The 12,811-nt window shown below is 37.2% G+C and overlaps 1 protein-coding gene across 1 annotated transcript in view; it reads right to left on the reverse strand.

Moving 5' to 3' along the window:
* ADGRB3 (adhesion G protein-coupled receptor B3) overlaps positions 1 to 12,811 on the reverse strand; it is a 452,974-nt gene that overhangs the window by 191,630 nt on the left and 248,533 nt on the right. The gene's annotated exons all lie outside the window — the stretch shown is intronic.

The following is a 12,811-nucleotide window of genomic DNA, read 5'->3' on the forward strand; positions in this document are numbered from 1 at the left end:
GAAGAAATAGGTGTCAAATCAAATAATAGTAATTTTGGAATTTGATTTACTCATTCTGTTTTTTTCCCTGTTTTCTAACTCAACTATCACCTGGAAATCAGTTTCAGCTTTGCTGTGAAATCTAAGTACAACTCCATGGCAACACAGTCAGTGTCTAGTAAGACTCAAACTACTTTAAAGGAATTGACAGGGCTGCAAGCGTTTACGTAGAGTCAGAGAGATGACAAACACCACATTTGGAGCCCAGCTCCATTCTTAATGTAAGCCATGTTGATAGACATTTCCTGTGCAATGCCCTTCCTAATCAATTTATGCAGAGGCTAGTGTAGGTGGAAGAGTTTGGATATTAGGAGTATATTTTGATCTGCATAATGATTTCACTGCAAAGACTCTGCAAGGGGGTTAAACATAAATACAGTGGGGGGCAGCGGTAAAAACAAGCAGAACAGCAAAATTAAAGTAGAAAAGCATTAGGTGTCTCATCAGAATTTTTTATTTGAAAGAAAACTGTAATTCAAATCCAAGAGAAGAGTAAAATTACAAAGTTAACAGTATTAACTCTACAAATATATTCCTTAATAACTAATTTATTTTCAAATTAGACTGGTCATGTATACAGAATCACATTAATGAGGTGGTACTTCAGGTTCTTTCAAACTTTCTATTATAAAACTATCAGGGCTTTATAATGCCAGTTACAATCCCCTCCAGGCCGCAATTGCCAAATCCATTCCCAGAACTAAGGGGATGCTTAATCTTGTGAATTTTCAGGTGTTGTGTGGAGGGAATAGAGTTCAGGTGTTTCAGAATTACTGGGACATAAAATGGATTGCATGCTTTCACATGCAATCAGTGGTTATACAGAATATATTAACATTGTAAAAATGGATTTTTTCCAATAGTTCTTAAAATTTAAAAATAATTTTATTTCCCCCATAAATAAATTTAACTGTTTAACTGTTAATTTAAATTAATAGTTATTTAGTTTTCAAAATTAAATACAGTCTGTATAAGACAATAGTGGGCTGGTTTTTTTTATTTGCACAGTATTTATTGCTGCTTCTACCTATCTAGCTATCTATCTAATTAGATAGTAGAGCCTTAATATTTCATCCCCCTTTTGGATGACAGTTCCCTTTATTGAAATAGGAAATCAATGTTATTCAATGGAATTTACTCTGCAAAACAGAAAATCACTTTAGGACTGTATAAATGGTGAGGGTCTAGGATAGTACTTTCTGTACTCTGTCTCGCTCTGTGTTTTAAATAGGGCCATTTATCATGGCACCTAAACAATGCTCAGAACCAAAAATTCCAAAATATTTGTTATTGTTTTGGTGATGAATAACAAAAGCAAAGCATAAAATCTAAAACTTTGACTTACAGCTTATATGGAAAAAAATATAAATATATGTGTTTATTGGGCAGTGTTGAGTTTACAGTTGGACTCAATGATCTTGAAGCTCTTTTCCAACTTAAATGATTCTATAATCTTGTATATTCCCATTCATGGTTCAGAAAAGTTTTTTTTACTTACAATCAAACAGAAGTCTTGCTTATTAAGCCTGATCTCCTTTTATGACAAGGTAACCCACCTAGCTGAAGCCCAAGCTTCCACCTAGGGAAGCCAGTGGATGTGATCTTGGATTTCAGTCAAGCTTTTGATACTGTCTTTTACAGTATCAATCTGACCTTTTGATACTGTCTTTTACAGTATCAACACTGGACATCCTGTCCAGAATCCTTCTGGAGAGATTGTCCAGTATTCAGCTGGACAAACACATCATATGATGGGTGAGCAAATGACTCCCAGGTCAGGCACAAAGGGTGATGGTGACCTGTCACTAGAGGGTTTCACAGGACTCCATCCTCAGCCCTGTTCTCGTCAACAACTTCAGAAATGACTTGGAGGCAGGATTGGAAGAGGTACTAAGCAAGTTCACAGATGGTAGGAACTGTTGAAGCTCTCTCAAAGGCAGGGAGACCTCCCCTGCACAGAGTCCCTAATAGAGGGCTGGGCAATCACCAGCCATCTCAAGTTCAACATGGGAAAGTGCTGGATTCGACACGTGGGATGAGGCAAACCCTGGATTTCCATAGAGACTGGGGAATGAGATCCTGGAAGGCATCTTGCGTGATGGAAAGTGGAATATGAGTCAGCAGTTCATATTCCACGTCCTTCAAAGTCTGCCTCTTACAGATCCACATATTATAAGGTCTTTTTCTAGATACTTTGCCAAATGATTCCATGAGGATGTGCCTAATGTGGCTCTGATGCTCCAAGGTGTAAGATAATTGAATGGAATTCGACTAGAGGCATCTAGTTCAGGTCTATCAACACAACCAGGTGAATACATAAAATAGTTCCCAGCTCTTCAGTATGACTTTAAACTGTATTTTATATTTTAGGAAAACTAATATTCTTATTAAATACTAGTCTTTGACTTATTTCAGTGAAACTTTGGCTCATTTCCATTGTGAAATGAGGCTCTTTACCTCAGTTTTAATCTGCAGCATAAAATAATTATTTATTGTGAACTGAAAGTCAACAAGCCTTTTAGAGGAGAATGTATATAATTCATGTGCTGGGTCATTCATATGTCAGAAACTCAAATGCAAGGTTCTTACACACAGATAGTAAGATGTCATTCACTTTGCACATTATCGTATTCTTTTAATGTTAGATTTGTATTTGAAAACAATGCTTCAAATTCTGGAACCCAAATGATTCAGTCTGCAACTGCCACACAAGGACTATGTCTTCTCATTTGAAAAAAGCAAAGGTTTCTCACAGATTTGGTTTTTTTATTATTATTATTTTGAATTGACATACCAAATCATCATGTCCTGAATTCATGAGATGGAACACTTGGAAAACAAGGATACCTTTAGGCACTGTGGTATGAGCATTTTTGCTTGTTTATACAAAGACACAAATTGTATACTAGTGGATAAGAATAAAAAATGTAAAGTGGGAAAAAAAAAGATGAAAAAATAGAAAAAAGAAGACATCTAAAATTAAAATTACCGAAGCAGAAGCTGAGGAAAATCTTCATGTGTCATGTTACATTAAACTCTTCCAATATGGAAAATTGTCTTTATTATTTATTTGTATCATCATTCCTATGAGTCATGTCTGCTGTTTTGGGCACCACGATATGGGAAAGACATTAAGCTATTAGAGAGTGTCCAAAGGAGGGTGAGGAGGATGGTGAAGAGTCAAGAGGGGAAGCTGTATGGGGAACAGCTGAGGTAACTTGGTCTGTTCAGCCTGGAGGAGACTAAGCAGAGACCTCATTGTGGTTTTCAATACCCTCAAGAGGGGAAGTGGAAGGGTAGGTACTGATTTCTTTACTCTGGTGACCAGTGACAGGATCCAAGGGAATGGCCTGAAGCTGTGTCAGGGGAGGTTTAGGTTGAATATCAGAAAAAGGTTTTTACCCAGAGGGTGGCTGGGCACTGGAACAGGCTCCCCAGGGAAGTGGTCACAGCCCCAAGCCTGACAGAGCTCAAGAAGCATTTGGACAAAGCTCTCAGGCTTATGGTGTGATTCTTGGGGTTGTCCTGCACAGGGCCAGGAGATGGACTCAATGATGGGTCTGTTCCAATTCAACATATTCCGTAATTGTATCATTCTGTGATTTAGTACATGTGCTCACTGTGCACATCTGCAGTGCAAGATGCAGGTTGAGCTCTGGGTGGTAGAAGCCTGAGACAGGAGACTTCTTTCAGTATTTTTTGATGCACTTTGGTACGAACTACAAGACAGTAGTTCAATTACACATAAGTATACATATATATTTGATGATTCCATAGTAATTATTGATTCAGAAGAATCAATGTAAGTAGTCTAGTCTAATCAATTTAGTGATGCTTTGAACTGTAATGGATTCTTTCTTAATATCCTTTTTAAATATTTCTTTTCCCTTTATTTAATTTTTGTGTTGCAATTGCAAAAAATCTGTTTGATACTGCTCTACTAAAAATTTCAGAATTGGCAACTACTAACTGATCATACATAACCAATACAAAATATTGTCTCTACTGATTAATGCCAAGCTGATAGGAATAGACAATTTTCCATCACTAAAAAAATGACCTGGTTACACACAATAGTATGTGAATGATATATAAGCAGATTATCTGGAACAGCACAAAAGTGGTTAATTAATGTGTAAAAAAAACTTGGAGTGAAGAAATAGTGTAGTTTGTGTATGAGTAGCTTTTGTAGATCATGGCCTAGAAAAGAAAAGCTGAAATGTATTGCCTTGATCCCTATAACCCTGAGTGAGTTATAAGCTGCCTAATGCAACTTCTAGCTCTCTGATTGATCTGGGTTGCTAAACAACAAAAACAAAAAAAAACAGTCAAGTAAGTGTCATGAATAATTTTCCCCTTCTCCTTAGTATTCACCTATTAGCCTCCTGTATTCAACAAAAACTGGTAAAATTTCAGAATTAGACCCTTGAATAATATTAATCAATTTGAACAGAAAATCAGATTCACCGAAAGGCATGACAGAAAAATAAACTGGATATTTTCTCATGCACTAAATGCAACTTCAGCTTTCACAATAGAGATTCAGGTTTTAAAATTACAACATGCAAGGGACATCTACCCCAAGAGTCACACCATGAGCCTGAGAGCATTGTCCAAATGCTTGCTGAACTCTGGTAAGCTTGGTGCTGTGATGTCTTTTCCAGTGTCCAACCACACTCTGAGTGAAGAACTTTTTACTAATATTCAACCTAAACCCCACCAACACAGCTTTAGCCATTTCCTTGATTCCTGTCACTGGTCACCAGAGAGAAGAGTGCAGCACCTGCCCCACCTCTTCCCCTCAGGGGAAGCTGATCTACAGTTTGCTACAGATCTCTCCCCTTGGCTGCAATACCAGTTCTGACTCTGCTTTCTTATAAGTGATAATATTCTGGGTGTGTTGTGCTTTAACAGCACAGTAACCACATTGGTCTCTAATTTTCAATAACTCACAACACAGAATTTGATTGTATTTCAGTTACAGACAACAGAGAATGACTGTGTATATTAACAGTCTCATTTGCTGTTTTCTTATCCTATTTTGACTTGCTCACTGATGTGGAATCCTCTGACTCCTCTCCCTCAGGGAAGACTATATCATGAATTTTCCCCACCTAGGCTGATAGAGAAGACTTAACCCACGATGCTCTGCAGCACAACTGCCAATCTACATCAGACTGGTTCCCCCATTGGCCAGTTGACACTGCCCACCTCAATTATTCATCCCTCATCTCTCCTACAGGCTGCTGCCCTTTGCTCTGCCCTTTGCCCGCCCCTGTGCCCTCAGGTCATTGGTCACTGACTCCATAATGAAGGCGTGCAGACCACATGGTTTTGTCTTTTGCCTCTGGTCTCTTTGGCGTGCTGAATGCAATAAACCCCTCGCTGGAATGTATCATGCAAAGACCCTTCCTGTCTCTCCTCTGCTGAGTGTGTGTGTGTGCATGGACTTGAAATGGCTGTTCTCATGGCCTTACTCTGAGAGGCTTCTGAAGGAGACATTTCAAAGAAGGTTGCAGCATTTCTGCCACTCTGCCACACTGCAACATGTTGATGGTATATTAGGTATATATTATTCAGCGTTCAGTAAACTTGGGTTCATCACTTCACACATTTTGATTTTTGAAACAGACAATATTTTACTGCCCTTCTGGAACAGCTCCTGCTAAATCTATTGCTGGGTAAAATAGTATTGCTATTGCCACAGATGATTTTAACAAAAATAAGAAGAACGAAGAATTTTAACAAAGAATATAAAAGGTTTTTGTGTTGAAATTCTGAACACTGAGCATTTCTGCAAAACATCTCTGTTAAGAAGACTCAGTTAGAAAAATACATATTCTAGAATTATTCTTTTGACCCTAAATGTAAAACCTTTGTTTTTTTACAGAATAAAGAAGCTTACTTAAGTCAGCCCATGTTGGATACTTGGGGAACAAAGTCTTGCCTGGATCATCAACAAAGAGCAAGATGGACATATTGAAGAAGAGATATTTATGACAGACTTTATCCACTTAAATCCCATCATTTTAAAGAAAATTTGCAACAAACACAAATGGTAAAACCCCCATTTAAAGGAGAGTCATTTGTGGATCTCCAGTTTTGCTACAGAACTCTCCATGTGAGCAGGCTTGATTAAAATCCTTGTTTCAGTCCAAAGATAAACTCACTTCTTACCACCTACAAGCTTATGTATAACAGAAGGACTGTGGTGAAGTGACATCCTCTTACATGAACATGAGAAAAACAACACAGCAATTTTCCTTCGTTAAATAACATTAATGAAATCTCCTCACAATGAACCAACATCAAACTATGTTCAGGAAAAAACTCCTAAGAAAATATAACTTTACAGATCTACTACTTCTCATGGCTATCCATACAGAAGTGATAAATTCTTAAATTAGAACCCGCTCCATGGGCAGACAAGATAGGGATGTCCCTAGAAGCTTGCAGTGCACTTGCATCAGACCAAAGCAGCTACCATCTCACTATTCAAGCTTTGGGTAGCAAGACACAGTACCAGTATAGGCAAAAGCAGAAATAGACACTTCAGAGATATTTTCACTGATCAAGGATGAACTTTGCATGAATCCTTCCTTTGCTGTCAAGCAAATTCTGCCTTAAATAGACTCACTGTTTGAAGGTTAAGAATAATGCTTTGGTTAATCAAGAAGCTACCTTAACAGTGATCTCTCAATATTTTCCTTCTGTTTTCTATAGACAGTGCAGTGAGGAAAAGATTACCCATTGCCATAATATGATCAGTATGATATACAGGCAACTTAGAAAGCTGTATGGTTTCAGGCAATGATCAGGATGCATTTAGTAATAACTCAGATTTTTTTCTGCTACTTACATAATTTAAAAAAAAAAATCATAGGCAGCAGGCAAATGTTTTCGTTGGTTGTGTGTACTTTTGTTGCTCAGGACCAAATTCTGTATTTGAGGAAAAACTCAAGAATATACAAATTTCATAGACTCATGAAATATCACATATGCATATGCAGTCTCACAAGTGATTTCTGATTGCACATTCATTATGATAACTTTGTTCCAGGTATGGAAATAAAATATAAAAATTAAAAGTTCAAACAATAATTAGACCATTAAAAATTGTTGTTATAGACAATACATTTTTCTTAAAAATAATAATGGAAAATATTAAAGTTTATTCCCCAAGAAAGCTAGCTCATGGAAACAGCTATAGCATCATAGAATTTCCATATGTTCCAGGTACTATTTCTGCATTTTCCCTGGGTGCAGGGGGTGGGAGAAGTGGAAGCTCAGCATTTTTGTAATTTTTAATAATTTTTTACTATTCACTAATTAGTAATGCACATTGCAAGTTTAATATGGCAATTTGAAGCTAGCGCATGTGGAATGTAAGGAACAAAATCAATCTGCTAATCTGAATAACAAGTTTGAAGAAAACCCAGTTGAACTAATGAAAATGTAAACTTTTTTTATGAGCAGATAGAAGAAAATGTATTCTCACGACAAATTGAATACTTCCTGAACTATATGATAATTTAGAAAAATGCTTCAAACATATGGTAGGAAACTGTACTTCATTAATTAGAAGACAACTCCACCTTCCGGGCATTATTTTGAAGAAGATGAAGATATGAGTAGCCAAATAGACCCAGAGCCACATCAAAGGTACTCTGTTTCTGAAGGAGCTTTATTTGTTTTCATTCCTCTTAGTATTACTGTGCATTCATGCTACTAAAACTATGGTCTCAGGCAGCCTCTCCTGCCTGGTCATAAAATACTTCTTAAGGAAAAGAAAGACTCAGCATAAAGCAAGACAGAAGATGAAGACTGATGCAGGAGACAGAATGAACTGGCATTTAAGTGCATGAGTTTTAATTTACAGACATAAAGTTGAAAAACCATGGGCAATATTGAGGGGGCAAGGTCACTTACAACACAATATTTGATTGACTGGGCAGGTAAGGTGCAGAAGCTAAGCATTTTTCAGTCACTAAGGTGACTTGATAAAGTGCCTGTGCTGATGATTCTAGCTGATAACAAGAGCAAAGACAGTGAGACTGAAGGCAATGTTAAGGTAGTGAGCTCAGAAGATGGAAATGATGATGAAGCAGAGAAGAGAGAAAGAAGAAAAGCTGAGACTGAGAGACCATTTACATGTTTATTTATCAAGCTTACTCATGGTTAGATATCCTATAAAAACCATTAAAGAAAGATGGGGAGGACTTAACAGGACAAGAGATCAGTAAGGAGGCAAGCAGATATGAAAATCATTAGCAGAGAATTGAAAAAAATATTATATGGACATTACATAGCTTGGGGTGATGTAGAGCAGAGTAGAATGATTGCTTCCCAAAAGCAGTAAACTGAAGCAAAGAAGAGATGGCTATACCTCTAAGGAAATTATAACTAAACCTATCATTCAGAAATCTATAAATATGTGAACTAAGTTATTCAGGACATTGAGAGATGATGCAAGAAGTAAATTCACAGGCATTGAGATAGAAAATTTGATGTAGAAAAGCCACACACAGAGGGGAAAAAATAAATAATGGGAATCAATATATGTTTCTAATCACAGCTTTTTGTAGGAAACTAAAACAAGATTTCTACTATATTTCATTGTTGAACAGCTTTTTCATAATCATACAGAATGTCATTGTGAAGAACTTTCAGATAATACTACAACAAAATTAAAATGAGAGAACTGTAAATTAGTCTGGCATAGAAATACAGAGATTACTAGTATGAAAGCAGCTAGTGAATCCTGAACAGGAAAGATCGATTAAAAGCCGTATCCTGCAAAACAGTGGATATGGAGGAAATGCTTGCAGCTGGCTCCTGTTTTTACAGCAGTCCACCAGGAATGTATAAGTTTCTCCATTTTTCTTTCCAGAAGCAGAAGACAGTGCTTTCTTTACACTTCAGCTCCATTAAGGTTGAGAAATTAGACAGATAAGATCTTCAAAAAGCTCAAGACTTTAGGTATGTTTACTAACCAAATTAGTCCCCTCTTTATATGCATCTGCCATTGCTTTCTATTTTAAAATCTGGCCAAGTCAGAGAAAGACTTACTGGTCTAACATTGCTTGTTAGAATACTGAGTTTATGTTTTGAGCACTTGAAGTAGAAAGATCTGCATGCAATTAGGTCCCCCTCTGAACACAGGGCCCCCATCTGAAGGCATTACAAACCATACCTTTCTTACCTTGGATGAGAATATCCATTAGGATTCAAGGCTATTACCATCAAAACATATCCAGGAGGAAAGGAAGACCAACTCCCGTTTTGAATATTCATTTGACCACTGGCATAATATATAAATCAAGGGTTCAGAAGGAAGGCAGGTTTGTTTAATTAATCCCAGATAACTGTGTGATGTCTCAAATTAGTGCTTTAGTAAATTCTTGACACTGGTAATTTAGGACACAGAATTTAGTCACAAGCTTAGCATTTCCTGGCCAGCATCAGACTAATTCTCTAGTGGATATCTACCATTCTGAGTTTGCCATTCAACGTGATGCTCAAGCTGTCAGTACCAGCATATCCCCATTACCCACACACACACACCCACACACACCCACACTCCCACACCCACCCACCCACCTCTACAGCTTAAGCTGCAGGTACTCAAAATCAGCTGTGAACCTATGCAACTTTGTGGCTTAGATCAGACTACAGTGAAAAGGCTGTGAGAAATGGGGCCCCACAGCCTCTTCACTCAGGAGCTGTACTTAAGCTGAATCTGCTGTGGCTGTGCATGACTATGTATTTTGGTTTTCTGAACCTTGCCCTGAGGATTCCATTGTCAAGATTTAATGACCTTGGACCTACCTTACCACTATGGGCTTTCCTGAGGACCACTGGACCAGATCCTGACCCTGATGCTTTGATTTGACTTCTTGGCTTGATGTCAGATCTGCCTCATCATTATGGACTTGCCAGCTGATGTGGAATATTAGCTGGGTCTGGCTACCATCACAGACGTTCTCTGCTCTTCTTGTTTGGATGCTGTGGGACCTGGTCTTTGCCAGTGAGGCCAGTGTGTACACCCTGCTGTCTCCTGTTTTCTCTCACAGAGCAGCCTACTCTTGCTTCTCCCTGAACCCAGCAGCTAATAAGCAACTGCTGGAACACTGAATGCCTTCTAGATAGACTTGAGCAGAGTCACACAGAAAATATGAAACAGAACTATTAGAAACAGAGATCTCCTGTGCCTCAGTTTTATGTTGAGGCCATGATTTTAACCTACCTCACAGGAGCTCATAACTAGGTCTTTGTATTCTGGAGGCATGTCTAATTCATCTTGAATATTCTCCATGGAGGACATAAACTGGATTAAGATGTGCTCAAGGGATTGTAAAAGGTTGTACTGGGGCACTGTGAAATATAATTTTCAGGATAATGCACACATGCTTTATTTAGATTGTTTACATCATGCATGGCAGAACAAAACCCAGTACCTCACTGGGACATATAGACACTATCCAATCTAAGTAGTAAGTAATACTAATTAGACTGAGTTTGATTTACGTGTTCACATTTTTGAATTCTAAATTAGCTTTAATAACTCGGGAGAAATATCTCAGTGTTATTATGGTCATTTCAATAAAACAACCGCACAACAAGGAGATGCTTTAAAAAAGATCTAACTAGAAAATTTGGCCTATAAAGAATGACAGAGCTTGGTTATTATGAGCTGTTATAACGCAATCACATGAATCACTATGGCATGTGGACCTTGTGCTCAGCTCTTGTTACCTAATTCTGGTCATCCCATCTCCAGCATCCCCCGCTTTTTCCCTCCCACTCCCCACAGATGAGAGGCTTTTCTTGTTTATCAGAGTTGTGGGAGAAGGAATCAAAAAAGATCCAAGCATCTAAGAAAGAAATGGAAACAGTCAACTAGTCAGCTAAGTCATATGTTATACCATTACTGTTTCCTTTGTCAGAATTCAGGTGTCTTACATTTTCATTCATTTTGAGTGCAGTTGACAGAGAAAGACAGAGATGCCTAATCAGGGTTGCTTGTGTTGCCTTCTCAGGGTTTTAAAAAATCATCTGAATTTTGATGCACAGTGAGTTTAAACTGCATATAGGAATACTGGATTAACCCTTACTTGTACTGATGAATCCATAAAACACACATTATTACTGAGCTCAATGCCAAAATTAAACATAGAATATATTCAAAATAATCAACTCAAGATATAACATAACATTATACCTGCAGCAGAGAGGCTTCTACATCTTAAAAAAAGTCTATTTGGACTCAGACCAAATTTTCAGATGCCCTTAGCGTGCCTTTGGTTTTACTTTTACATGCACTTTGGACATGTTCCCCCCACTTTTAGATGACCACTTTGGACAGTTAAGGTGTAGAAATTACTTAAGAAAACATCTCAGATTTTCCTAAGGTGTGACAGATACAGTCGTAAGGAGCCACCATTGTGCCTGGCTCCATGACACTTGCACAAGCACCTGATGAGACTCTGCTCTCTCTTTGGCACTATATCCTACCCACAACCTATTTTCTGTTACAGTTATTTCAATCCAAGTGTGGGGTTTATTGCTATTGTTCTTTCTTCTTATGCTGTTCATTGCAGTATGTTTTTGAAATATGTATTCAGAATAGGAGTCCCCCAAACTGAAATTATACTGCTTCAGTGAACTATCCCTTATTTTCTGGAAATATTGCCTGTAGGTAGAAGCTCTGTAAAGTTAAAATGTGATTCTACATTGTGCAATATTCCAGAAAACACAATTATACCTATGATCTAAAGTGGAAAGGATGAGTTTGTGCATGTTATTACACAAAAAAATCATGATGAATTTTTTTTAAAAGCAATATCATGAACATGAAATATGGAAATAAGAAGCAGGGATGGAATTCTTTTTTTGTTTTCTATTGATTTAACAGTTTTTGCAACCCACCAATACAACAAAATGGCTACAACTAATTTTCTGTACCTGAAAGTCCTAAAAAAGAATGACTGAATGTATATACCAGAGAAACTATAAATTTAGTGAAAATGTTTGCAAATTGTTTTTTTAAAATAATATATACATTCAGTCTTGCAATATTATTCAGTCTCAAGTATTCTACACTTGAGTCCAGTTCTGCTGTTACTGCCATACCTTATTTGGGGTAATTGTAATTATCTCCACAGCTAGATCTAATAGATAGACAGAAAAAACCAAAAGATTTCTTGCCTTCCAAAAGTATTTCTATTATAATCTGTAGTCAAGATGGCTTTCCTACTACGAATCATACCCTGGAGAACTGGACAATCAAAACATGCAGTTTATATATGATCCTTCTTCCCCACCATATCCTGATTATAGCATTGTTACCCAAAAAAGAGTATTTTACAGGATCCTGGAAAGAAAATTGCTTTTTTTCCCCCTTTATTTATTTTCCTGTCTTTGCTCTGTGTTGTTTTTTTCAGTGCTTTTGCTTTTATGGAATATTTTTTATGAACTAAATGGGTTTTCTGTCCCTAATCCCAAAACATCTAAATGGTGCTTTATTGGAAACTAAAATGACTGCACTCTAGTGGCAAACACTCATAATAAAATTTCAATCTGAACAAAAAATGAACAAAGTTAGTGGTCAGTGTAAGGATGCTCAGTTATTTGATAATATTTCAAAGCAGTCCCTTTTTTCAGAAGCACAGATGTGGTCAGCATAATCTGGACCAATCCTGATGTAAATTGTGGTTATTAATGAAATCTCTATGATTTAAAAATGTGTTCTACAGTTACATTAAGTTTATTG

This window comes from Vidua macroura, chromosome 3 (assembly GCF_024509145.1).
Source record: "Vidua macroura isolate BioBank_ID:100142 chromosome 3, ASM2450914v1, whole genome shotgun sequence".
Lineage (NCBI taxonomy): Eukaryota > Metazoa > Chordata > Aves > Passeriformes > Viduidae > Vidua > Vidua macroura.